At 45.3% G+C, this 27681-nt stretch overlaps 2 protein-coding genes across 4 annotated transcripts in view; both read right to left on the minus strand.

Moving 5' to 3' along the window:
- FRMD6 (FERM domain containing 6) overlaps positions 1–10015 on the minus strand; it is a 62744-nt gene extending 52729 nt beyond the window's left edge. For both annotated transcript variants that reach the window (XM_084792335.1, XM_084792334.1), the window contains exon 1: positions 9866–10015. The gene's annotated coding sequence lies outside the window, so the exon portion shown is untranslated. The remainder of the gene's footprint in view (positions 1–9865) is intronic.
- An 11111-nt stretch (positions 10016–21126) lies between these two features.
- Positions 21127–27681, minus strand: part of LOC311603310 (uncharacterized protein) — a 139166-nt gene continuing 132611 nt past the window's right edge. Inside the window, exon 7 of one of the 2 annotated variants that reach the window (XM_084792342.1) lies at positions 21127–22214. The gene's annotated coding sequence lies outside the window, so the exon portion shown is untranslated. Of the gene's footprint in view, positions 22215–26140; positions 26798–27681 lie in introns of those variants that run through there. The other variant, XM_084792343.1, reaches the window with a different exon arrangement.

The following is a 27681-nucleotide window of genomic DNA, read 5'->3' on the forward strand; positions in this document are numbered from 1 at the left end:
TATAATGAGATCTGGTGCCCTCTTCTGGCACGCAAGTGTACATACAGGCAAAACACCATACACTTAATAATAAATAAATCTTTAAAAAAAATAGAAATCATGTTTCACACTTTGGTTTTTGATACCTCCTGGGCTAGTGATGATCAGGATCACACTTTCTCCTGGTGCGGAGCAGCACATATGAGCACAAGACGTCACTCACACTCTCTATGGCACGGTGCGGCTGAGCTGTGCTGTTCAGTAAGTGAGGCACATTTCAGCACATGCTCAACTCCCAGCATTCTCAACTCACCATGAACTTATCAGACATAAGACTAACCTGGTCAGTAATGTCCCCACCAACCTGGACCAGCATCTCTCATGTCCCTTGGTCTCCTTTTGCTTCATACTCATGACTTTTGCGTTTTTGTTTTGTTTTGTTTTGTTTCAACACAGGGTTTCTCTGTGTAACCCTGGCTGTCCTGGACTCACTTTGTAGACCAGGCTGGTCTCGAACTCACAGAGAGCCACCTGCCTCTGCCTCCCTGAGCGCTGGGATTATAGGCATGCGCCACTGCGATCCGCTTTCATGACCTTTTCTAAACACATTAAGATGTACTTTACTTATCGCTTGTCTCTTAATAGACAAACATAACAGCAGGCTTTTTCCCCTATTCTGCTGACTTACATATCTCTGGAGGCAACAACACAGCCCAGTGGCTTGTACCAGTTGTATTTTACATTAAATGAACAACTGAATTTAAACATTCTGTCATGTTAACTTCTTCATTTTCTTCTAATACTCGAGGCTTTTCCACACTCCCAGAGAAGTTACTGAGGATGGAGCTCAGGTTGGCTTCCTACCCACCAAAGGCTTGGCATCCACAGCTGGGGACAGACATTGTACGCTGGGCCACCACTGCTTGACTAATGACTGAGGCTCAACTTAGCACTTACCTAGAAACAGCTAATCCTACTTCATTGCCCAGGTAGACTTGTAATACTTTGGCAGGCACTGCAGCGATTACTTGGCACAGATCTGGACACTTAAAAAAAAAACAAACTATTTTCTGTTGGGCTTAGTGTACACATTTGAAGTGTTCAGTTTACTGAAGTCTTTGATTTTCAGAGTCCACAGAGGAACGGGTCATGTGAGGTAGCACCCCTCTCCCAAGGAACATCATTCGGGCCTATAGCTGAGCGTGTAATCTGCTGTTTAGATGTAAATGTATCTTTTCCCAGTGTGCTTAGGCTAAATTCCCTTTGGTATAAATGCTTCCTCCTATTTCTGCCTACTAATTTCCTCTGAATGAATGGTTTTAAAAATCTTAAACTTGGAGCTGGAGAGAAGGATCAGAGGTTAAGAGCACTGTCTGCTCTTCCAGAGGTCCTGAGTTCAATTCCCAGCAACCACATGGTGGCTCACAGCCATCTATAATATGATATGATGCCCTCTTCTGGCCTGTAGGTATACATGCAGACAGAGCACTGTATACATAAAAATGAATTTTTAAAAAAAATCTTAAAACTTTGGGCCCAATAACAAAAAATCATTAAGGGGTTTGGGCCACAGTATATAAACTCTGTGTGTGTAGTAAATAACTTCATACCAGTAATGGGACTTTCCTTAAAAGGGCTCATGGGAAATTTGGCAGGGTCTGTGAGCAGAAAGCAGGGTCCTTTGCTACTCTTAAGGCACAAAATAATTTATCCAATATTAATGACCATAAAGAGAATATTTTTAGTATGTGGATTTACTTTTTTGATATTTGTAAAAAAGGAGGGGAAAAAACAATTAGGAAAGAACTGAGAAAACTTCCCATCAATTAGTGGTCAGTGGGAAAGGCCTGCTGCTGCTCCTGCAGCACCACCAACCGCCCAGTACTAGTCTCTGTTGCCTGCTTTTCCTGAGAGGAAAATGCCACGAACTACTAGTAAACAAAGGTGACTTTTTTTTTTTTTTGAGACAGGGTTTCTCTGTGTAGCCTTGGTTGTCCTGGACTAATTTTGTAGACCAAGTTGGCCTCGAACTCATAGCGATCCTCCTACAAAGTCGACTTCTAAGAAGCCTATTTATCTTCCCACACGCAGCTTCCTCTTCAGCTGCTTACTACGTGTCAAAAGCCAGGCCAGGCGTTCTGCAGGTACCATTTCCACCCAAGCTCACAGGAACCCTGTGGGCAGGTCATCTCTCTGTCACCTATCACTCTACAGAGAAGGAAATGCGAAGTGCAAGTAATTTCTCCAGTCACCCAGTGCAGAACAGCAGAGTGGGGACTCCAGGGAGTGACTCCAAAGCCACCCGGTGGAATCGGAGTCAGTATTCTAGGGACACTGTTCAAGATGACAGCTCCTTGAGGAGTCAGCCAGCAGATGAAGGAAGGAAGGAAGGAAGGAAGAAAATTTGGTAGGCTCCCCGCCCCCAATGTGTGTGTAACTAAATCATCTGCAGGGAATCACAGGTATTTGGACATTACCATACTAAGTGAGATTAACCCAAACTCAGAAAGACATATGCGGCCACATTTCCTCTAATATGTGGTTCCTAGATTTCACATACATACATGAAATTCTTAGTATGTGAGTATGTGGGACGTGTGAACAGAAGCAAGAAGAGCAGCTGGATAAAAGCACGAGGGAGGAGGGGTGAACACAGGCAGATCTCACACGGTATGTTTGAATGAAAGCATCTTTTGAAACCTATCACTGGGTAAAATGAATATATGACAACTTAAAACCTTAAAAACACAGCCTCATCAGCGGTGTCCGGAGCCTGTAAGCCAAGCACTGTGGAGCCAGACACAGGGACATCTCTGTGAGTTCAAGGCCAGCCTGGTCTATAGAGTGAGTTTCAGGGCAGCCAGGCTACATAGGAGCCCTGTCTCAGGAAAAACAAGCAAAAATCCTCATCACTTCCCTGCCTCTCTTCTACACATTCCTCTAACCCTAATACCCCTTCTGCTTGTAATTTTACTGAGCACCTGTTTTTCAAGACAGGGTCTTGTGTAGCCTTGGCTGTCCTGGACTCATTTTGTAGACCAGGCTGGCCTGGAACTCACAGCGATCCACCTGCCTCTGCCTCCCAAGTGCTGGGATTACAGGTGTGTGCCACCACACCTGGCCCACTAGCACTTTTTTTTTTTTTTTTTTACATGAGCCTAAACTGATGTGTTAAGCATTCTCTGGAACCATGAAAATGTCCTCTGTTCTTCAGGGAGACCTGAGAGAAAGTATCTGCATTCTTGGCAAGCTCTTGGTTTTATCCATTGGGTCTCTCAGTGAGATTACAATCCTGGGCTTCTCGGGAAGTACTTGCTGGAGGAAAGAAGATGCGTGTGTGTGTGTGTGTGTGTGTGTGTGTGTGTGTGTGTGTGTGTGTGTGTAAGGGGGGGGGAGGGCCGCCATTAGGGGAAAAGCAGGAATCCAGTGAACCGTCTTTTTAAATGAGAGGCCAGCTTAGACCACTCAGGAGATAAAACAACAAATTAACAGGGTCCTCAGGACACCCACTCAGCAGGGCGCCATGGAGGGGTGGCTCAGAGGTTAAGAGCACCGACTGCCCTTCCAGAGGACCCTAGTCCAATTCCCAGCACCCACATAGCAGCTTGCAACTATCTATAACTCCTGTTCCAAGGGGATCTGACCCCCTCACACAAAGACCCACGCAAACAAAACACTAACGCACATTAAATGAATAAATCATTTAAAACAAAACAAAAACAGATACCCACGCAGCATTTGCAGTCAGTCCAACACCTCACTGGGCAGCCTAGACAGGAGGATGATGAGATGGGGGAAGGAGGGAAAAAAAGAGAAAAATCCCAGTAGCTCAGTGTGGAGGGCCCTCTGGAACAGGGAAGAGGAGCTGAGATTCCGGCTTGCTACAGATCTGGTGTGACAGAGTTGGGCAATCGGAGCAGAGCCACCCAGCACCGTGGAGTGAATCAGAACAGGGAAATCATTCTGCAGGCACCGAGCCTCCAGGCACAGACCAGGATGAGAAGTCCTGGATTCTAGCCCTGTGTTCTTCCCCCCTGCGGGGCAAACCCTGCACTGCTCTGGGAAGCAGCCCCACCTGTCTAGCTCCTGGCTGGACTACAGCAGGTCCCAGGAAGCTTCCGCCGTGGCACGGTCATTAGGATGAGCCTTGGTATGACTCATCCCACCACTAAACATGACGGGTTGGCTGACTGGTCACCGAAGGCCCCTTTCCCTAGCTTCAGTGCTCAGCTCCAGTCTGGCACTGTCCAAGCAAGACACTTCAAACTGTACTCCATCAGGCTTGCGCTCCATGGCGAACTCTCAGTGTTCCTGTTGCTACTGCCTATTCTTTTTTTTTTTTTTTAAATTAGGATCCTTTAGAAGAGCAACACTTTTTAGCTGTATTTATTTATTATTATTATTATGTATACAGTGCTCTACTTACATGTACACCTTCAGGCCAGAAGAGGACATATCACATTATAGAGAGTTGTGAGGCACCATGTAGTTGCTGGGAATTGAACTCAGGGCCTTTGGAAGAATAGCCAGTGTTCTTAACCTCTGAGCCATCTCTCCAGCCCTAGTGCCTATTCTTGTAAGTTATTTTTGTTGCTTTTAATCTTAAGATTATACTCTCGGTTCTGAAGTTCTCAGAATTTTGGGGGGGGGCATCAAAAGATTAGTCACTGCATATTAGCCCCACACTACCCAACTGTCCGTTAACAGAATGGGGAAATGGGCATATTAATGGAAATAAAAAGAAAAGAACCACCACTACCTACATCCATTTCTATGACATTGTCGGGCTAAAGAAGACACACCACCCAACCCCCCAAAAGGGGAAAATACCGAACACTGTATATTTGATCGCACTTAGATGACATCTAAGAACACAGTAAAACTAACCAATTAGGTAAGAAGTCAGAAGAATGGTCATCCTTGGACCAGATTGCTTTGTGCCAATGATCCTCAGTTGTACGTTTCTCTGGTTATATATAATGAGCGAGCAAGAGATGCAAAGGAAAACAGCAAGGACCAAAAGGTGTGAGAGTAAGGCAGCCGGCCGCTGAAACTGTGTGGCACAAGCTGTTTCCTGTAGGGAAAATATTAATTATACCTCATTTACCTCGGCCAGAGAGCCAGCTCCTGAGTTGGCTTTACCTTGGAGAAGACTAGCTCTCACACATGAGACTGTGGCTGGATGCTAATACAAAAGATCATTTTTTTAAAAATATAAATCAATAAGGGCGCTGGAAAACGTCTGAGGATACCCCAGGATATTCAACCCAGAAGACTCTGTATTTAAGCTGGTGCTTTTAACCAGAATCTTGTCCTGTGCGCACATTACGCAATCACCTGGGTAATGCCCGAATCTCTCCCCAGTTGCTTATTGTTTGAACTCTGCCTCAGTGGCCATGCAGGTGGGGAAAGAAAAGCAAGAAAATGCTGAGCTAGACACTGCCAGGGAAGCCTCAGGTAAATAAACAGTGCCTTCTCCTCAGGACTACAGTTAGTTCATCTGTGAATTGGTTTCAACACATTTTTCTCTTCCCGGGCAAACACAGGCAGCTGTCAGATCAGTTACTTTCTCCTCGCTTCTCAGGGTCTGTAATCTTTCTTTGATATGATCTATTGCAGGATCGCTCCACGTGATGCATAGAGTGACCATACACAAATCTGCAGCAGAAGTGATCACACCACTAAAATCATGAACGATGAGATGTGCAAAGTGCCTGCTTCCATCCCAAACCTTCCAATAGTGTCAGCCATTATTACTGCTGAAGAACTCCTTGCTTCCACAGTTTTTTATCAAGCCATGTGTTAATAGCTTTCCCAAATGCTAGAGACCAGTTAAATGTATGTATAATCATTAGCACTCACACACAAAGTTTCCATTCTTTAAAACGGGCTGGGGCTGGGTAGGGGGTGAGCAGTAATGGCATTCAACCCTACAAGTTATTGAACAGCAAATTAGTGAGTCAACACTAAGGGAGGCAAGGTTTCCAGGACAGCAATCAATTGGCAGCCCCATCCCAGGCTGCATACAGGCCCTAGGCACATCAATTCCAAATTTGCCCTTTGCCCAGTTAAGAGAGATATTATTCTTTTCCTTTCTACTTCCAAGTAAAAAGTTCTCCCTACCTCAGTGTTGATTTTCACTATTTATCCTTCTAAGTTTAAGTTCTCCATGTAACCCGGTGCTCATATTCTGCTGCCTCGTTCCTCTGGGATTATCCCTTTAGCTTGTTTCTTCTTATTTATATAGATCGGCAAAGCTTCTTCTCCAGGACTGTGTGAGAATTTAAAAGCCCTCTCAACTATCCCCTGCCCATCAGAGTTTAGCCACTGAAGCTGCCAATTCCAGGTTTCCTGCTTAGATTTTAGAAAAGACACAGTTTAATTAAAATTTCACTACCAATAAATTTCCTTCACAAAGATCTCCGGTTTCATACACAATTAGAACATAACAAAGTTACAAAATGTGTAATTTGCACAATCATATAAAAGCTGGGTGAGGTGGCTAAGGCCTTTAATTCTAGTATCCTAGCACTAGGAGGCAGAGGCAGGCTTATCTCTGTGAGTTTGAGGCTAGCCTGGTCTACATAGGATGGCTGAAGTTACAGAGTGAGACTAAAAGTCTAAACAACAATGACAACAAAACAAAACACGTCCCCCTCCCCCAAAGCCCCACAATCACACAAGACTTCCTAAAGACATCTGGTTGGAAAGTGCACCTGAGTTCTTTTAACTAGGGTGTTAGGAGCATTAGTTAAAAACATAGCAGTCTGGCAGAGTGTGGTAGTGCAGGTCTTTAATCCAAGCACTGAGGAAGCAGAGGCAGTCAGATCTCTGGGAGTTCAAGGCTAGCATGGCCTACAAATCGAGTTCCAGGACAGCATAGAGAAACCTTGTGTCTAAAAACAAACAAACAAGCAAACAAACCAATCTTCTAAATTGTGCTTGTTTGGGATAAGAAGGGACACAGGGTTGAGGCTAGTTAAGGAAAGACACTTGAAGCCACAAACTCTTACAGCTGAGTTCTATTGAAGAGTGTAAACACCTGAAATTGTTTTGTTTTCTGTTAAAAAGAAAAGAAAAAAAGAAAAAGAGAAGCTGGACCCAATAACCAAAACCAAAACCTTTTAAGGCTAGCTACCTAAATACTATATATGCCTCCTGTTTTTACACTGAGTAGAACGCATGCACTGTGCTGGGCAAGAGGAGGCTTCTGTTAGGAACAACAGGAAGATGACCCTCTTTGCATATGTGCAGAAAACTTCCTATTCTTGAGAAGATTTAAAATAACATTAAAGTGACTTTGGAGAAAGCCCGTGAAATGCAGACTTCAATTCAGAAACAGGACCAGGGGATAATTTGTGGATGCCATCTGGGATCCAGGCAGCCTCATCAACAAAAGGGGAACTTGTTGAGATCATCCAAATCTAAATTTCACATACATTTTTACATCTGGACTGAATTAATCTTTTCTTGGTACTGGCTTTCATGTAATAAAATAATTGTTTGCAGGTTTTATTTTTTTTTAAAAAACAGCTTTAGAAATCAAAATGTATTAACATCCAAGTTGAAAACTACAAAGAACTCCTTTATCAGAAAGTTAGTTGTGAGACAGGAGTCATTTACACAAAACTCCAAACCTGAGGGCTCAGTCAAAAACAATCCTATTTGAAACTTGCATTCCAAGCAACTGCCACAAAAGGCTACACAGCCCATTATGTCATAAGTTCTGAAAGCCAAAAGCTTTATAAGCATAGTTAAATGTGGACTGGTCTACCACAACCCCCAACTCAGCCAGCCCAGTTGAATGACAGATTTTTAAAAACCTATAGCATACTGGCATTTTGCCTGTCTGTGTTGCGCTCGGGCATTTTCATGCAAAGCAAGGGGTGTCTTAAATCTATGCGCTCAAGCTGTGTACCTGAAGCTGGTGTCTTACCCCTTGGCTAACCTCGAAAAGGAAGAGATGAAAAACACAAAGATTTTCTTGTCTCAATGTTTTGAGCCTTGCAAGAACTGCCGAGGATTAGTGTGGCCCATCAGCGTCAGATCGCAGATATTCGTCGGTGGGAGCAAAGAGTTCTTATTACAGCCAGTCTGCTTTCTGGAGAAGATATCCTGCAGATAACTCGATATGGGATATCCCCTGGGGGACCCCCTCCAACTAATAATCTACTAAAGGTCTACTTTACTATGAAATATGAAGTCAGTATGTTTACAAACATACCCCTTCCCTAAAGCCCCCACAGTTCACTGTCAACTGCGTCCAACAGTGGAGTATTCTCATTTTTAACACAAAACTGTAATTTCTCAAAAACCACACCCAAGGAAAATGATTAGGTGCTAGAAGTTTTACTACAAAGGACCGGAGCACAAGGCATCTGTTTCCCTGCCCCTTTCTGCTCGCTTCCCCTCCCCCACTCTCCATCCTGCAAGCCATTTGTAGGTCTTGGCTGTTAAAACTGTCTACAGCAGTCTCAATACTCTAGATTCGGGATAACAACAACAACAACAATCAAAAAAATCACAAAAAACAAAAACAAAAAAACTCTCTTTTTTTTTTGTCCTTTTAACAATGCTGGGCCTAAATTTATGCACTGTTCTTAAAGAGGAAAACCCAAAAGTCACAAGCCTTTTAAATGACAGATGTATTACGGAAAAATTTTCCCCAGAGTTTTTGATGCTGTGAAATATCAACTCCCTGAAACCACAGAAAGGAAATGACTTACATTCTTGGAAAATGAAGCCACTAGCAGCTTTCTCCAAAAGCGCTCCCTAATCCCCAAACTACACCCTGTGGCAACAGGGGGTATTTCGTGCAAAAACTAAATAAGTAGATGCTTAGAAAACCAGTACACAAACATCGCCGGGTCCTAAGAGAGGAGGGACTCATGCGTGGAAAATCTGGCAAGGTACACTTTCCTTCCACATTCAAAGGTGCGGAGAACCCTTGCTCAAGTTTTCCTTCCCCGCTGTGGGCACTACACAGCTCCCGAGGGCAATGTTAAGCAAAACAGACTGGTTGCTTAAATAAATAAACAAACAAACAAACTCCAAAAAGGTGTAAAGGGGGCACCGAGGTAGTATTTCTTCCGGCACTAGCCACACAACTGTACGGCCTGAAAATTTGCGCCAGCTTTTATTTCAACTTTAAATGTGCTTGTTTTGACAGCTCTCCATCTATCCCTGCTTTTAAGAAAGCGCTCCACCATTAGGCTAAGCCATCCTGGAACTCGAAGTGTTGTTTTAATCCTGTAGACTTCACATGGGTGGCCCCCAGCTGTCCACATCCCAGCCTTCCCAGAGGGGAGGCTAGTTGTCTCCTTTGCCTGGCCGCGTTAAGTTCCTCCAGAAGCCCCAATTCTGCAGGCCGCACTCCCCACTCGTGTGTCCCCGAGGCCTCCTTCAGGGGTTTCCCGCAGTAGGCATTGGCGGGGACACCGGACGGGCGCGTTTGGATGCCTTCCCTAAGCTGGCTGCCTGGCCTGCGCGCACAACAGGCAATACCGCGCATCGCTCCGGCACACAGGGCTCACGGCTCATGCCACTTAGTCACAGACGGGGCGCTACAGGCAGGAGCCCCTCGAACCGAGGTCCCAGAGATCGGGGCACAGGAACGCAGCGCCCGGCCTCCCAGCTCCGCGCCTCCCCCGCGGCCGCAGCTGCCCCGGGGCCCCAGCCTGCCGCCCCGGCGTGGGCGAGCTCGGACTCGCGGAGAGGCGACCTGCCCGCCCGGTGCCCGACGCCCAGAGCCCCGTGAGAGAGAAGAAAGATTCGGAAAGCAGCACGACCGGGAACCGCACTTTAGACCAGCAGGGGGCACAGCGACGGCCGGGGAGCACCGTTCCAGAAAGGGGACCGGCAGGCCAGCGCCCGCTCCCGCGCGTACCTCCAAAGTCGCCAGCGCCAGGCGTCCGACTCGGAACCGGCGTCTGCTCCAGCGGCGCCGAGCCTACTCGCAGCTCCCAGCCCTACTGCCGCCGCCAGACCTACGCTGCAGCTGCCCCGCCTCCGCCCCCGCCTTCCGCTCCGCCCCCTCGAGCCCACGCCCACGGCTCGCCCAGGCCACGCCCCTCCTTACCCGAGGCCCCGCCCCACACCGAGTTGGAGGCGGAGTCCAAGCCCCGGAAGAAGCTGAGAGCTAGGGGCGGAGGGGAGGGGGACAATCGCGGCCGCACGTGGAGCGCTACCCTCCCCGCTCCGCCCTGCCCCGGACCCAACCAAGAGTCGCAGAGGGGTGAAGAGTACTGGGGGGCGAAGAAACGCGGGGAAAGCCATTCCTCCTGTAAGCCCCGGATAACCAAGCCGAGCTTAAATGGCATATGTAGAGTGGCCTCTGGCTTTGCAAGCCTTTCCCGATGCGAAAGAGGCCGGGGTGCGAGGGTAATTGACTGTCGGCTGCCCCCCACCATCTGAATGGTCCTTTTCTCAGCTCTGCCCCCGCATCCCCTAGTCGCTGGACGCTCCCTGGTAGGCCTAGACAGGTTAGTTGGGGGTTGTTTGAGCTGGAGCTCCGGCTAGATAGTTTGGAACTAACAGGGGCGACCACTATGAGAAGAGGCGGCCCCCGGTGGGGGAAACTTCGTGACTCCTCGGTTCCCCCCTGTCCCGCGCCCACCTCACCATCACAGTTTTTATCCTGCATGTGGAATGTGGGTGCCGCCCAAGCCCGTCCGCCCCCGTTTAGTCTGTCTCTCCAGGTTGAAACAGCCGCTGCCTGTGGCCCTCAAAATGATGTTTGCCCTTAGTGAAAATCGCCCGCGTGGCGGTGAGTGGTGTGAAAAGCATCAGGAAATTATTTCATTACCCCTAAGGGACCCCAGCAGGGCAATGGAGGCTTCATTGCTCCCTTTTGAAGTCCGCTTCTCTGTTGTGCGCCCATCTGTACCTGCTGCTGTGCTTGGCAGCATAGGGAGAGCGACCCCAACTGGCCACGAGGCTACAAGCTTCTAGGTGTTCTGTGGGCCTTGCTGCTCCAGTGATGGGGTTGCTCTGTGTGTCTAGCTTTCCCAGGTAGGTGCAGACACCTGAGAAAGAACCCTTGATACCCATAGAAGCTAGCTTTGAAATTGTCCTCTTCTTTCGATCCATCCAACTGTATAAAGCTATCTGTTGTTGATTGAATCCACGTGCCTTATCTGTGTGACTTGTTTGCATAGCGGAAGAAAGTCAATTTAGAGTTCCTTACAGATGCTTGGAACAGTTAGCGTCTGTCTTAGAGTTTCTATCGTTGATTAAACACCATGACCAAAACCAGAGGATTTATTTCAGAGTACAACTCTCAGGCCACACTCCATCGAGGGGGGAAATCGGGGCAGGGACTCAATGCAGGAACCTGGCATCTGGAGCCGATTGATGTAAAGGTCATGGAAGCATGCTGCTTATTAAGTTGGCTCAGTTTTCTTTCTTTCTTTTGTTTTTGTTTTGATTTTGGAGACAGGGTTTCTCTGTGTAGCCTTAGCTGTCCTGGACTCACTTGTAGACCAAGATGGTCTTGAACTCACAAAGATCCACCTGCCTCTGCCTCCCAAGTGCTGGGAGTAATAGCGTGCTCCACCCCCCCCCCCCCCACACCTCCCTCCCCCAACTCAGCTGGCTTTCTTACAGTATCTTAGTACCACCAACCCAGGGGTGGCAACACACACACACACACACACACACACACACACACACACACACGACCTGGGCCCCCTGACACTAATCATCCATCAAGAAAATTCAGCTAAGGCCAATATGGTTGGGGGTATTTTCTCAATTGAGGCTCCTTCATCCCAAATGATCTAGCTTGTGTCAAGTTGACATAAAACCAGTCAGCACACCCCCTCAATAGCCTTTCCGTTTTGGAGGCCATGAGTAATAAGTTGTCTCTGACTTCCAAGCCTGAGCCTGTACACAAAAGACTTTTTCTCTCACTCTTTATACGTACTCAGGATGGTGCAAACTGGATATTCGTTGGTAATAATTGCTGTCTAGTGAAATGAACCAGCATTTACTGTGTATGGTAAATGAGAAACATATTGCTGTTTTGGGAAAAGAGTTCCTAAATATGATTTATTTTCAGGTTTCATATACCAAAATCTAGCAGAGAAAGAACAAAATAGCATACTGTTAGACTGTAAAATGTAACTGCAATTAAGAGACACTTAGGCAACCCAAAGAGCAAAATAGTTTAAATAGCTTTTTGTAACTAAAAAGATGTTTAAGACTGGACTTACTGTCTAGGCCTAGATTGTGGTGAATTTTTTTTCTGAATTATAACAGTCATATTAACAGTGAGAAGAACACAATAACCACGTTCCTACATGGCACATTTTATAAACTATTTCAAATTTTCTAAGTCAGTTTTATAAACTCCTGCAACATAAAACACTACTTGGAAGCCATATACAGTCCACTAAAGATAGAAAGGGGACTGAGAAAGGGTGTGTTTCTTATCCCAGGATACAGTTTTTAACATGCTCCTTACAAAGAGGAACACAGTTGTGTGTATATCACGGTTTATCCTTTGATGCTGGTTTATTTCTACTAATACAATGAGACGTTTCTCTAGAGTGGAAAACTTCACCAGTGACATACTCTGCACATCTTAAATTATTGCTTTTTCTGAGGCATTTAAATATCAGATGATATGTTTTTAGTTTTGTTTTCCTTTGGATCTGTTCCCTGGGTGTCTTAAGCAATCCTAACAATGGGTCATAGGGCTAGCCACTCCTGAATCTTATAGCAGACTGGAAGAATAGGCAGACTGCTAAAGAGTCGCAACAGACTCAGTGCTGAGGTACAGCTGCTGTGGAGGAAGAGTGTGAAGGCCAGGAGCCTTCAGGAAGAACATGAGACACCCCGGAAACAGACGTTTGTCCAGTTTGTTCCGGCAGTCCTTCTGAAACCTGCCAGCATGTTGGGATCGTTACGGAAGTTAAAAGAACTAGCAATGACTGTATTCTTGGTCTGGACTATAACCTTGGCTTTGGAACAGTTTTAATACCTCCACATTAAGCGAAGAAATACTTGGGGTCTGGGGTTAAAAATGTCTCAGGTAGGGTCACAGAAGCACGCCTTGCTTTACAGTTTACTCCTGAATATCAAGAGGCTTCTAGGTTTAGTGGTTTGTTTGTTTGTTTGTTTGTTTTCTGTCTTTCTTTGTTTTAAACAAGGTCTTGCTATGATTCCAGACTAGCTTCGACTTGTGGCAGTTCTTTCTCTGGCTCCTGAGGACTGACAGAGCGACCGAGGAATGAAGAGCAGAAACACTCCCCTGGGTCTTTTAAGATCCCTTACATAGACACAAATGTCATCCAGTAGTGAAGTTCATGCTGTGGGGGAATCCATCTCTACTTCTGCTCTGTCTTTTTCTGCAGTGAGCCCTTCTACTGTCCTTAGTATCTTGTGTACAACGGGCAGCCTCCCTGTGAGACAGCGGCCTGTTTCCACAAGTAATCCCCTGGGTTAGCATCACCCACCATGACTTGCAACTCCTAGAGCTCAGAGCATTCTCCACCCTGGGCCACACAGCTTTGCAGGAAAGAAGGGCTGGGTAGGGTCCTCCTGGCCCGATCTACGGAACCTTTCTTCTAACTCTGTTTCAGCTCTTCTTCGTTCGTTCGTAGCTTGCTCTCTGAAAAGCTGAAAGAAAACGCACCCCTCTGAGGGGTGGGTCGCACTTCCACCTGGAGTTAGATGAAAGGGGAGGTGGCAGGAAGCAGGAGTCTGGCCAGTACACTGACTCCTCAGCCTTACTGGTGCTTCAGGCAAGCCCTATCTTTGTCCGCTGTCTGCCATAGGAATCCTAGGAGGAGCCACAGGTGATAACAGATAGGTCGGTCTCTTGGCCACTGAGGTTTTACTCACTGTTTTATGACATCTTATCACTTTGTTCCTGCTGCTGCTGAATGAGGACAACAGTAGGAAACGGGAAGATTAATTGTTCAGAACTTGTGTTTTCTGGTCGGGCGAATGCTCATTTTTGAGAGAGCACCAGCAACAGTGCCATTTGTTGAAGAAGCCTTCACAAAAGCCCCCTCCCCCAACCTCTCTCAACTCTGGTCACCTTGAACAGGCTGCAAGCATAACAATCCTGCTATGAAACTTTGGCTTTTGGTGCTTAAAAAATATTGACGCGTAAGTATAAGTGAGCTATTGGAGGAGGTGTGGCCCCCAAGGTGCCCGGCAATTGGGTTATAAAACAAGGCCCTGCTAGATAAGAAAAATAATTTGGGACATCTTCATTAAATTCTCAACTTTCAGCCGGGCGGGAGGCAGAGGCAGGTGGATCGCTGTGAGTTCGAAGCCAGCCTGGTCTACAAAGTGAGTCTAGGACATCCGGAGCTACACAGAGAGACCCTGTCTTGAAAAACCAAACCAAACCAAACCAAACAAAATTTTGTGAGATGCTTCTTGGGCAGATATCCCAGAGGTTGATAGGGGAAAGGTAACGTCCCATTACAGGGATTTTGACTGCCACTAATAGGATGGCTTATGTCAGCCGGCTCAGTTAATGTTTAGTTTTTCAAGTACAGATGTGTGAGAATGACTAGAAACCCGTATCAGTTGATATTCCTTACGACAGATTGTGTTTCCACCCTCAGCCTTTCCTCTGCTTTTAACTAAGTCACCTTACAGCCTGTCCACATACTACGATGCTTGCTGAAGCCGTTTTACTACGCGTAGTTACAGATTGCTGGGTTCTTTGCCAACAAAGCATGCTGATGGGATGGATGGCTAGAGTTCTGCCAGGGTGGGGCACGGGTGTGGGCGGGGGGTGAGTGGCCTTGCTTCCTGTTGCACACCTCCGAGTCCTTGCCATCACTCTGTCCACCGTCTCCTGCCTTTCCCTCGCTCTCCAGACAAGACAGCTCCCAAGCCCCTCCCAGGGCTCTCAAGTTTAGTCCCCATTGTTTTTTGTTTGTTTGGTTTTGGTTTTTTTTTTTTTTTTTTTTTTTTTTTTTTTGCCTTCATTTCTTTTCAGTTTAATCCCTGGGGTAGTCTTGTGTGCCAGGACTCTTGACCTTCTAATCCAGCTATTCTAACAACCTCAAAATGAAGATCAACTCGATCATTGCTTTCCCTGCTTTTTGCTTTAAAGTCACCGAAGAAGCCCAAGAAAATCAAACCAATGAGCTGATTGGTCAGTCACGTCACCAAGACAACAGTCCCATCAGCGGTCCCACGGATGCTTGGTCAGCTTCGTGTTCTTCCCTGCTTGGCTTGCTTTCCTATCACAGTGACTACTTACATGTTTCCCGACAGCATTTGCTCTCTCTCCCCTCTCTTCCTCCTCATCCTCCTCTTTTCCGTCCCCTTTCCTGCCTCCTTCTCCCGGCATCTCTGCCCCCATTTCCCCTCTCCCCTCACCTTCCCACCCCCTTCCCTTGCTAGCTGACTTCCTAGCTCTCTTCAGATCCCTCCCTCCTGCCATTCTTCAGGTCAGCCCAGCCTTCCTCTTCGCTCATCAGTCATAGAAGAGGTTTGTAAGCGTAACCTTGCTGAATCCTCACGTAGTTCTTTGAAGAAATTACCATTGTTCCCCTCATTTCTAGATGTCCAGAGTTTTTACAGAAAACCCCTAGGAAATATGAGCTCACGTTCTTTTCGCCTCTGCTCTGTTGCCTCCAGGGCAGATCTGGTTAGGCATTTTCTCACGTGCAGTCACTCTCTCCACCTGGAGACTTCTCTGCATCCTTCTCCGTCATGCACTGTTGACTTATTAGCAGATATCTAAATATGAAGTAGTGTCATATCTGGTTTAAAGGACTCAAACAAATCAAAGCCCAACATACAAAAAAGACCCCATCGTCACTCAACCTACAGCGTTTCATCTGAGCCATTCGCCTTAAACCTCCAGCATGTCTCCTAGGTCCCTCCCTAGTCTGCATAACTGCTGCTGCTAATCTGACAAAGCATGCGCCATATGCTTGATGGATGAGGTAATTCCAGTGGCCAAGGGCTGGAAGGGACATCTTCTTTTCTACCCTCATTTTAATAAAAAGTTGCATATTACAGTGTTTAAACCCCTGTGGCTCCTGCTGTCCTCATTTCAGACCCAAGAAAAATCTGAAAACCAACCCTTTGTCATTATGGAGGGATTTGCTGCCTTGAAGGTATTTCAACAATTGAAGTGTGGAAGATATTTGTGGCACAAAGGCATCTTCAAGTTCATAGTTTGCCGCTTCTGGTGGTCCTTAGCCCTCAGAGAACATTTGGCCATGCCTAGAGAGATGCTGTTAGCCATGGGCGGGGGTGGGGGGGTGGGGGGGTGGGGGAGAGGGACAGTGGTCAGGCTAGCAGATAGAGGCTAGGGGCATGGCTAAACATCCTACAGTATAAAGGACCGTGCCTGCAATGAAGAATTCTCACCTCTGGTTGAGAATCTAAGATCTAAAAGGAAGGTAGAACAGTGTACCTGTGTTCTGGGTGGGGTGGAGGGTGGGGTGGGATCTATCTGGGGACCCCCGATTGAGCTTGCAGGAAGCTTGCAGCCAAGCCACTGAAGGCAAAGCTCATGTTTTTGGAATGCACAGAGTAATTTGGTAGAGATGTATTGAACAGATCAGTTTGTATGTTAAACAAGAAGCCACCACTAAATGTGTAAAATTAAGCTTTGTTTCTAGGGACTGAATGCAGGGCCTTGTACATGATAAGTAAGCATTCTACCACTGAGCCATATCCCAATCATTTAAAATTAAACTTTGAAATGATCATTGAGAGCTATCAAAAGGTGATTATATATATTATACTGATCACAATCATATAACTAATACTTTTCCTTATTTCTAGATTTCCATCATAAGTCATCTCTAGCATTTATGATAAAAAACATACACGTCATATACTTAACTATGTTGACGATCTCATGAAAGCAAAATCCGAGAATAGTTATGAAAAGCACGACAAATTATCTTGTGAAAATATTGTCTGATTCCCACCTAGATTTATTAGCTGACTTCCTTTTGACAATGGTTCCCAAATCTGGCAGTGGATCTGAACCATGTAAGAACTGGTGACAAGGCTAAAAATCTTGATTTAAAGTAATAGCAACAAACTCCAAGTGATTCTGACAGCCGTCTATGACCACATGGGTAGTCGGCTTGTTGAGGCTGATGCCAAGTGAGTTCTAAATAAGTCAAAATTTTGAAGTGTTCAGGCTGGGATGGCAGTACACAATTTTAGTCCTAGCATTTGAGAGGCAGAGGCAGGTAGATCTTTGTGAGTTCGAGGCCAGCCTGGTCCAGGACAGCCAGGGATATTACATAGAGAAACTCTGTCTTAAAAAAACAAAAATTAGCCAGGTATGCTGAGGCACGCCTTTAATTCCAGCAGTTGGGGGGCAGAGGCAGGTGTATCGCTGTGAGTTTGAGGCCCGCCTGGTCTATAAAGCAAATCCAGGACAGCCAAGGCTACACAGAGAAACCCTGTTTCAGAAAACAAACAAACAAACAAACAAAAATAGGCACGGGGCTGTAGAGATGGCAAAGAGGTTAAGAGCACCATCTGCTCTTGCAAAGGTCCGGAGTTCAATTCCTAGCAACCACATGGTGGCTCACAACCATCTGTATTGAGATCCAGTGTCTTACTGTGGTGGGCAGGGGCACACGCAGGCAGAATACTGTATAAATAATAAATAAATCTTTTTAAAAAATGCACAGGTACTACAGCTTTACCACCACCCCCTTTCAGAGGACAAAAACATTGGGGAAGCGGATGTGTTAAGATGTGATTAGTAGTGCTCGGCATGGTGGTGCACACCTTTAATCCCAGCACTTGGGCAGAGGCAGACAGATCTCTGTGAGTTTGAGGCCAGCTTGGTCTACAAAAATGAGTCCAGAATAGCCAACGCTACACAGAAAGATCCCAGTTTAGAAAACAAAAACAAACAAACAAACAAACAAAAAAGTAATTAGTAATCTTTTTATCACAAAATAAGGCCATTTACGTCATTGTAGCCAAGTCAGGGTGAGGAAGGGTTGTCTATTTTTAATTTCCTGTGATGTGTATAAAATAATCAAAATTGATTATTAATTTGGGCAATAAGAAGCTGTTCAACTAAAGATAATGAAACGGAAGCTACCAGTGTCTCGGTGAATACCATAATTGCATTTGGTCCCTAGAAACTGCCACATCAATCGAATTATGTATAAATGAATCAGAGCCTTAATCAACATTTCCACAAATGTGCTGGACCTGAGCGCATATAGACTGAGCAGGATATATGAGCATTCCAATTTCTATTTCCCACTTCAGAGTTTGCTCTTCTGACACAGGCTGTTGGACAGTTATGTATTTCACACATATGTACCTATATAAATGAATATATTTCATCCCAATTGTTCTGCCCATTCTGGACGTTGGAAGGAGACAGTTTGTAGATAGATACTAGGTGGGCTGGCTAGAAAATGGTTTGTTGAGTGAATGACAAGGGAAAGGATTTTCAGGAATGTGATGCATTTATGGTCGGTTGTTCACTGTGTTTAGGTTTATTGTCTTATTTAATCATAACAGCAATACTATGAGATGGGCCACCATATATTTTGTTTTACAAATAAGAAAACATTAGCAAATTACCCAAAATTGAAGAACTCATTAATAATTGAATTCCTGAGTAAATTGAAAAGAGAACAGTTTTGTCTGTACAAATGGAAACATCTAGTTTTAATAAAAAGCAAGCAAACAAACAAACAGGTATTCACATTCAGTGTCTACCTTCTTGGCAGAGTGAGGATTTCAGGCAAAAAGCTATGTATGTATCAGAATACAGGGAAAATTACCCAAGGTGTCTGCCCACTCACTGATTTAAACCCACGTACGTATATGGAGCAGGAAGGGCTGGGGACAAACTCTCAACCCATTTCCAATGGGTGGACCTCTTTAATAATAATTACAAAGAATCCACTGGAGGTCATTTGGCAAGCAGAGCTTGCTGACACTGCTTCCTCTGTGACAGCTCAGGCTTGCCCAGGTCTTGAAGGGAAGGGATTAAAGGAAGCACCATATTGAATCGCCACAATCCTCCGCAGTCTGTTTGGAACCACAAGAGAATTTGACTGTTCAAGTCACTGGTGGAAAACTGTCAGTCCTTCAAGTCAGTGCTGTGAGCAACTCTGGCTTTGTGCAGCCTTACGGGAGGGGTGTTGTAAAATTCCGAATGTGACAAGAGCCTCTGGTGCCAGCTGTGGCTCCCAGAGAAGTAACCCAGCAATGAGTGTCTCCAGCAAGAATTCAAGCAATGCAGAACCACCCTCCTTGGGAGGCTCTCAGGCCAGGGGGCATGATGAGGCTGCGTTCTTTCCCTAGCCTCGGCTGCCAGGCTATCCTGACCTTCTAGTCATTAGCCCTGGAATGAATTTGGTAAATTTTCTACCTTTTCTAGACTACCTTGCTGCTCTTAACGTCCTGGAGAATTCATAGTTGTTATCCTCAAATGTCAAGAAAAGACTACTAAAATCTTCTGGGAGATTTGCAGGGGAGGGTGTTAGTTAAGTTGGAATGGATGTGAAAAAAACGCAGTGGGACCTATGGATTACATTCATCAATGTGTGAATTTAGTCCTTAGTTTTGCTCCTAACTCCTACGTCATATGAAATCCCTACGGATTTGTGACTGGCTCTGCTGATTGACAGGGGACACGCCTTCCTTGCTCGGTTTCTTCCATATCTCTGGGATACACTGCCCTGGGGGGTCTGTGGTGTCGAACAGTTGCAATTGCCCTGCCCTCTGCTGATGGCATACCATTTGCTTTAGCTCAGACACTATTTCTGGGCAGCGTTATCACTCTGGTTACCCTTCAGAAGTGTTTATATTTATAGCAAAAACTATGCTCCTTAAATAAAGGAACAGTTCACGACAGATTTGACGTCATTTACATATTAAGCAGGAGCAGAGCAATTAATGAGTCAAGTCAGGTTTTAAAGGATTTTGATGTAATAAGTTTTACTTAAAATGTTTATTCTTGACCTCATCGGAAGCATATTCATACAGACTTTGTGGCTAACTATTTAAAATTTTATTTTAAAACATGAACTATAACTACTATTCTTGTATTTATGAGTATGGGAAACGGTTCCAAATGATTCTGGAGTTTTCTTCCCTATGGTTGCCTCTGTCTAATTTTGTTTCTCCACTCTCTCTGGATGAGTGCATGGGGTGGGGCAGAGGGGACACGGAAATGCAGTGCATGTGTGAAACGAGCACCTGACCTTGTCGCACTGAGAGACTTTTCAGGTCTCATGTCCCACATTTTGGCCTTTAACCTGAATGGCCTCACACTGGACCTTACCATATACTAAGTGGAATTTTATTCTTTTAAACCACAGATACATCCCTTGTGGCTTGCCGACACAGGAAGATGCTGGCAAAAAAAAAGGGCTCTCTGAGCCATCCTCAACACAAGTCAGCATTTCATGCAGTAACTTCCAGTTGGGAATACAATGGGCCTTGGCACAAAGCCAGACAGAAGACCAGGTCTCGAGGTCAGCGGATGAATTGACCCAAGCCCAAGGCCAGTTCATGGCAGAGGGCGCTGGTCCTCCAGAGAGGGGTGGGCAGAGCTGTCAGTCAGTGCCCTCCACACTTACTACAAAAAGGATACAAAGTGGACAACAGAAAAACCTTGGTCAACCTAGAAGGAATGGGTTTTGGTTTGGTGGGTTACTGTCTTTGTTTTAAGGCGGGGTCTCAAGTGGTCGACACTGCTTCCCACTCTACCGCCTGGAGGTAGCACAGGAAGATGCTGAGCGCTTGATTCTCCTGTGTCTACCAACTGCAAGGTGTTGGGGGTACGGGTATGTCCCACCACACTCAGCCCAAAGTAACAGAACGTGTGGTGGCTTAGCGAGAAAATAGTGTTTTCTAGATAATGAGAATGTGAAAGTGGTCAATTGTGGCTGCTTTATGGAGTGGTCGTCAATATAGATCAGGCACTGAGTATTTTTCGTTTAGCTCTTATGCCTCCCAACAAGTGCATTCTAATTTAATAACCACTCTTTTAAAAGGTGAAGTTACTCCCAGCGCTCTGGAGGCAGAGGCAGGCAGGTCTCTGTGAGTTCAAGGCCATCCTGGTCTACAAAGTGAGTCCAGGACAGCCAAGGGTGCACAGAGAAACCCTGTCTTGAAAATAACAACAAAAAAGTGAAGTTACCTATGATATCGAAAAGTCTCTACCTGAACCTACTAAAGCCAGATTCAAACCCTAGTCATTGGAAGAGATTGTATTCTCATAAGCTAAAATATGCGGTCTGACAGTAAAAAACATATTTAAAACATTAAAGAAAATGAGAACATTTGAATTTTTTTTTACCTAAATATACTTCCCAAAACAAAACAAACCCCTGGGCAACCAGGAACATTTATTGACAAGTAAGGGTTTTATTTGCCAGTGGCTAGGTTCCCATCACTGGGCCCAAGAACAGGACGTAGGCAGGGTCCCTGCATAGTGCTGGTCAGAAAGCCAAGCTTAACACGAGGCAGAGGTTCACCCCTGCTGGAGTGACAGTGAGAAACTGTTTTCAAGCCTGAAAAAAACTTGGAGATAATCTAAGCTAACATTTTCATTTTGTACATGAAAAGCAATTAAGTGGCTTTACTGGGTTAGAGACACCACTGTGCCAGGGCCTGTGTCTGGTTTTCCTGACGGCCTTCTTTCAGCTACACTAAATTACAAGTTACATCCATACCCAGGAGAGAGGATTTTCTACTTTTTTTTTCCCCTCTAGGGTTTTGTTTGTTTATTTCCATTTGCTAAAAGCTAATAAATTAATCTTTTTTAAAAAATTCCTTTGTTTTTAAGAAAAGAGAAAAAAAAAAGTAAATGAAATGTGTTTGGATTTCTCATGGGCATTTGAATTTCATGAGCTTTGCGTTTCCTACAAAAGGGGCCAGGCCCAGCAATTTAATTTTCTTAGGCTAAGAGCTTTGATTAAAGCCTTCACCTTGACAAATAATTGGTTTGGGGAATAGGGGGATAGAGATAATTCAGAGATAGGATAAACTTTCATTCATTTATTCAAAGAGATACTCATTGCATGCCAAATATGGTTGAGACACCATGCTAGGTACAGGCCAGGCAACAGCAGCACAGCATAGTTTCCCTTGAGGGGAGCCTTTCTGCCACTCACCCCTCTTAGCAAAGGGGCTGAGTGTGTATTCGTCCTTGCTTCACTTAAGTTAGGCTGATGTCTCCCACGTGCAGTAAGAAGTCTATATGTGGTAAACCGTATGACTTCCGGGGGTGGCAAGCGACAGACACTCTAAAGAAACAGTTATGCATTATTTTATGGTATGAAATGATCTTGTATATTCAGTGTCGTCGGGTATTCATTCAAGTGTGGGCACGCCCACACAGCCCACATACTTATATTAAATAATACTAAGCATATGTGGCATAGGCCACAGTGCTAACTCTTTTTGTTTGTTTTGTTTTGTTGTTGTTGTTGTTGTTGTTTTTCAAGACAGAGTTTTTCTGTGTAATGCTGGCTGTCCTGAACTCTCTTCGTAGTCCAGGTTGGATTCAAACTCACAGAGATCTGCCTGCCTCTGCCTCCCAAGTGCTGGGATTACGGGTGTGCGCCACCACCGCCTGGCTTAAGTGCTAACTCTTATAACCCACTCTGCAGAGGCCATATGTGCTGTCATGCTTAGGGGTGCTCTTTGCTTCATTCTTTGGGCTTTCTTCTTGTGACAGTGGCAGCTGCGCCCAGGGCCCACGCAACCTAGTCTCTAAATCTTCTGCTTTGTCTGACATTTCATAAATATGGAAATTTAAGGAGATAAAAGATTGAACTCAGCTGGGTGGTGGTGGCGCATGCCTGTAATCCCAGCACTTGGGAGGCAGAGGCAGGCAGATCTCCGTGAGTTCGAGGCCAGCCTGGTCTACAGAGCAAGTGCCAGGACAGCCAGAGCTGTTACACAGAGAAACTCTGTCTCGAACAACAAGAAGAAGAAGAAGAAAAAGAAGAAGAAGAAGAAGAAGAAGAAGAAGAAAGAAGAAGAAAAAATAAGATTGAACTCATAGCACTGACTGCATGGGCTGAATTTCTCTGTCCATCCTATGTCCACTTAAGGATGTATCAAAATAAAATGGGGCAACATAAAACTTAAGAAGGTGCACTTGGGAAGCAGAGGCAGGAGGATCTCTGTGAGTTCGAGGCCAGCCTGGTCTACAGAGTGAGCCCAGGACAGCCAAGGCTGCACAGAGAAACCCTGTGTTGAAAAACCAAAAACAACCCAAAACCTTAAGAAGGTGTCAATGCTACTTCTGAAGGTCGACAGTCTTTCTGCATGTGGAATATATAACCACTTTGCTGTTGGTTGCAGGCAGTCTGATTCCCTCTCAGGAGCTTGATGTTTAGGTACATATGTGGAAATTGATTACAGTTATTACTTGTACCATTTGATTTAACATGGTTTACTTGTAAAAAAAAAACCACAGCACCGTTTTTTATTATAATTCTATGGTTACCTTCTAATTAAGGCAAATAATTACTCACTTTCTCATTTTTTAATTCAGAGACATGCAGCTGTGTTTGTTTTACCAGCAGCAAACACATCAGAACTAATCAGCGGTAACAAGCCATGTTAAATCTACTTGCTTAGTGAGATGGTTGATCTTTGAGCTGGCATCTGCAGCCTGCCTCACTCTGTGCATCTGGGTAATAGAAAGGCTTCTTGGTACATCATGTCTAGCTCACACACTGACGTCACTGCTTTGTGGGCCTGGACTGTGATGCCTTGAGAGGGTATAAAACCAGTAACAGGCTGGAGCTTCCTCCCTCGGCGTTCCCAACCACAAGACCATGGAAGTGTGGCAAGGCATGGGAGAGAAGGAGAAGGAGAAAAAGAGAGAGACTAAGAGGATAGCAGACTCCCTCAGCATGAGCACCAGTGAATTCTTAGATTCTTAGATTCGGAACTAATAAATCAGCATTTATAGAACTTTATCATGGGGTCTGGAGAGAAGGTTCGATGATCAAGGATGCGCACTCAACAGAGACATTCACTCAGTGTTCCTCAAACTTATAATGGAGTTTGGGCTGCCTCGGCCACTCAGAGCCTCTCTTGGATCACAGTTTGGGGACAGGCTGATCTATGCCACGCCGCTGCCTTTATCAACCTCACAACAACTGGTTCAGCAGAACAGTTCGGAAGTTCATCTCCAGTCCTTCGTCTTACCCTCGGGCCTCAGGTGGTTGCTAGTAGTTTTGTAGGTTTATTCCCATTAGTAGCTAAGAGCTATTAAGTACGTAAGATGAGGCAGGTAACGAGGCTCGGTCAGGGTTGGGACTTAAATATAAAGCCCTAAAATCTAAAGACTTAATTGGTAGACACTCAAATAATCCTCAATTACAGAATCTGTGTTGGCTGCAATAACAAGAAAAGGCCACTTCCTAGCCTATTATTACTCACAGTCTCATCTTCTGTGCCTTGTCTCACAATCCCAAGCTAAGTATGAACAACCCCCTGCCTTGGCTCTGCAAGGAAGAAGGGAGCCAGTGGAGCTAGACAGCCTACACACTGTAACTCGCCCCAGAGAGGGGGATGTACGACTTCTTCCATGCACAGCGTCCCCTCTTCTAGAGCCACCGCACAGAGATGCCAGGTGGTGGTGGGTGGCGGTGACATCAGTAAAAATTCCTCTCACCCGAGGAGAAGCAGAACTATTACTCAAAAGAATGTACCAGTTTAAATCTGGAGCCTCTCTGTTTCTCACCTTGGGTGGTAAAAATGACTCTGTGGCTTTTTCTCTGCACTTAACTAGGCAAGCACTCAGAATGAACAATCTTTTCTTAGCTGGGAGAAAAGGAACAGCCTTCTCAGCAAGCAGGGATCCCACTCCCCCACGGTCCTCCTGGGGCTGCCAGCTGCACTTCCGGTCTCCCTGGGGCTTGAACTCTCCACAGAGGAGAGTGGAAGTGAGAAACCCAGCACCACACAATAATTGCTGCATACAGGAGGGATAATAGTTGGCATTTACATGTGCTTTCCATTAAAATCGCCCTGATCCTCAGGGTGTCCTGCTTTGTTTGTTTGTTCTTTGTGTCGTGAAACCCCAGCCTGGAACTCAGTGGTGCAGGATTTAAGTTTAGCTTCAAGCATTATCGGTGTGACCTTTTGTGATTTACGTAACCTCTCTGTGCCTTTGTCTCTTCACTTGTTAAAGGATGATTATAAAACTATCTTTTTTTTTTTTTTTTTGAGCGTTTCTCTGTGTCATCTTGGCTGCCCTGGACCAGGGTGTCCTCGAACTCACAGCGATCTGCCTGCCTCTGCCTCCTGGGATTACAGGCATGCTCCACCACACCTGGCTCTATAAAACTACCTTAAGGATTCTAAGTTTTGTGATGTAAAATGTGGAAATGATCTTCTCTGATGCAGCGCATGGACAGTTAATGAACACTGAGTTATTTGCTCTCTCCTCTGGACCCCCACCCTTGTAAAACTTTCATCCAATCCCAGCATTTGAGAAGAAAATCAAGGATAATCTGTTTCCTTGATTCTGTTTGTTTTCTTTGAAATAACAACACAGGCTATGAGAGGCTTATCCTAAAGGGACCTATCTCTGTGGGAAGAGAGCAGGCCTTACATAGAGAAGCAACTGCCCCGTTGGCTCCGGGAAGGAGACCGGCCTCCAGAACCCTGATCAGCATCTGCCACAAGTTCTAGGTTTCTTTTCCTTTGAGTATCTGACTACGCGCAGCTTTTCTACCTGTTTTCAAGTTACTGAGCAGATGTGTGTCACTATGCAGTGCTTATGATCTATAGGGCAAGTATCTTAAAAAAGACAGACTTGCTGAGTGGTGCAGGCCTTTGATCCCGGCACTCTGAAGGCAGAGGCTGCTGGATCTCTGTGAGTTTGAGGCCAGCCTGGAACAGAGGGAGTTACAAGACAACCAAGGCCATGTCTTGGGCAGGGGAAAAAAAAGACAGACACTAAGACTTGCAAGGATACAGAGCAACTGGAACCCTCACACAAGGCTAGTGGGAATGCAGAATTCTTTTCATTCCAGAAAGCAACTTGGCAGTTTCTTAACAAGTTAAACTTATGATCTCACCAGCCATTCTGCTCTTGGGAATGAAGAGAAATGAAAACATATCTACTCCAAGATGTGTATATGTGTATATGTGTATATGTGTATGAGCCTTTCTTAGATCCCTTCTTTTCTTTCTTCATTTGGGTTTTCTCTTTTTCTTTTTCTTTTTATTTATTTATTTATTTTTTTGAGATAGGGTTTTTCTGTGTAGCCCTGAATATACTGGAACTCCAGACCAGGCTGACCTTGAATTCAGAGATCTGCCTGTTTCTGCCTATAGATCGTTGTGATCAAAGGCATGTGCCACCACCACCCAACTTGAATGCATATTCTTTTTTCTGAGAGAGGGTTTTTCTGTGTAGCCCTGGCTGTCCTGGACTCACTTTGTAGACCAGGCTGGCCTCAAACTCACAGAGATCTGCCTGCCTCTGCCTCCCGAGTGCTGAGATTACAGGCGTGCACCACCATGCCTGACTTGAATGAGTATTCTTAGCAGCATCATTAACAATGTCAGCTGCAAACAGTTCGGAGCAGGGAAAGGGAACTTATTCAGAAGAAAAAGAACAGACACTTCATGATGAATGTTAAAGCCACTGTACTCAGTGAAATAAGGGAGAAATAAAAGACAAGACTATAACTCCATCAAATGGAAAATCAATGGAAACAGAAAGTATATTAGAGGCTGCCTGTGTCTTGGGGTAAGAGACAGGACTGACCAGAAAACAGTCTTGCGACTTATCTGGGGGATGTTGAATTGTTCCCAAGCTGGATTGTGGTGATGACTATATAACTCTGAATTGTCCCTAGAACATAAATGTATAATGTTTATGACATTACAATTATACTTGCAGTCGTTCAGAATGTCTTACTGCTTTATAATTCATAATGTTCTCCTTATCCAATGTAGCAGTCAGGGTAGCGCAGAATCTCATGGTCTTCCTGGAAACGGACAGTCTTGGTCTTGTGGTCATTCTATATCTCTGCAGGTAACGCACCCCAGTACTGCAGCCTTTAGACTGAGTGATGCACAGGGCGACGAGCAAAGCAGCGAAGTAAGCTGTAATAGCTAAGCCAAAAAGAAGGACACAGGGACACAGGGAGCCAGCCGGAAGCCACTTCAGTTCCTCAATATCAGAGGTGGAGATGGCAGGGCAGGTGTCATCTGGCCTGCTTTTTGAGTACCGGTACCCAACATGCGCAGCTGCTATTTCCTGCCTTGGCCTTATGGCCTCTATCTGCCCTTTCCTACTTTGGATTTGGCTTGATTTGTAATGGTCTCCTATGGTCCAGGCTTTTTCATCTGTTGCTCCTCAGTCACCAGTGCACCCGGATGTCTTATCTGGAGCGATCCTCTGACATGGCTCAGTCCCTTTAAACGTGCCACATTTGAAGCTTAGGAAGTGTCCCTCTAGATTTTACAAGCACATACCTAAGCTAGGAGCTAGAACTATTCCTTTGTGACTAATGTTACGGCAGGAAATAAATGTGGCAGAGAATCTCAAAGAACAGTGAATGAAATCTAGCTCAGGACTTGATTAATAATGCCTTGTTAGAATTTCATCCAGTCTCAGTTCTTTTTTTTTTTTTTTTTTGTCATTTTGAGTCAGGGTCTCATTATACAGCAGCTCTGGATGCCCCCCAGCTCACACAGGAGACCTTCCTGCCCCCCTCTGGAATGATGGGATTA

This window comes from Acomys minous (genome assembly GCF_964271855.1).
Source record: "Acomys minous genome assembly, chromosome: 8".
In the NCBI taxonomy this organism is placed as follows: Eukaryota; Metazoa; Chordata; class Mammalia; order Rodentia; family Muridae; genus Acomys; species Acomys minous.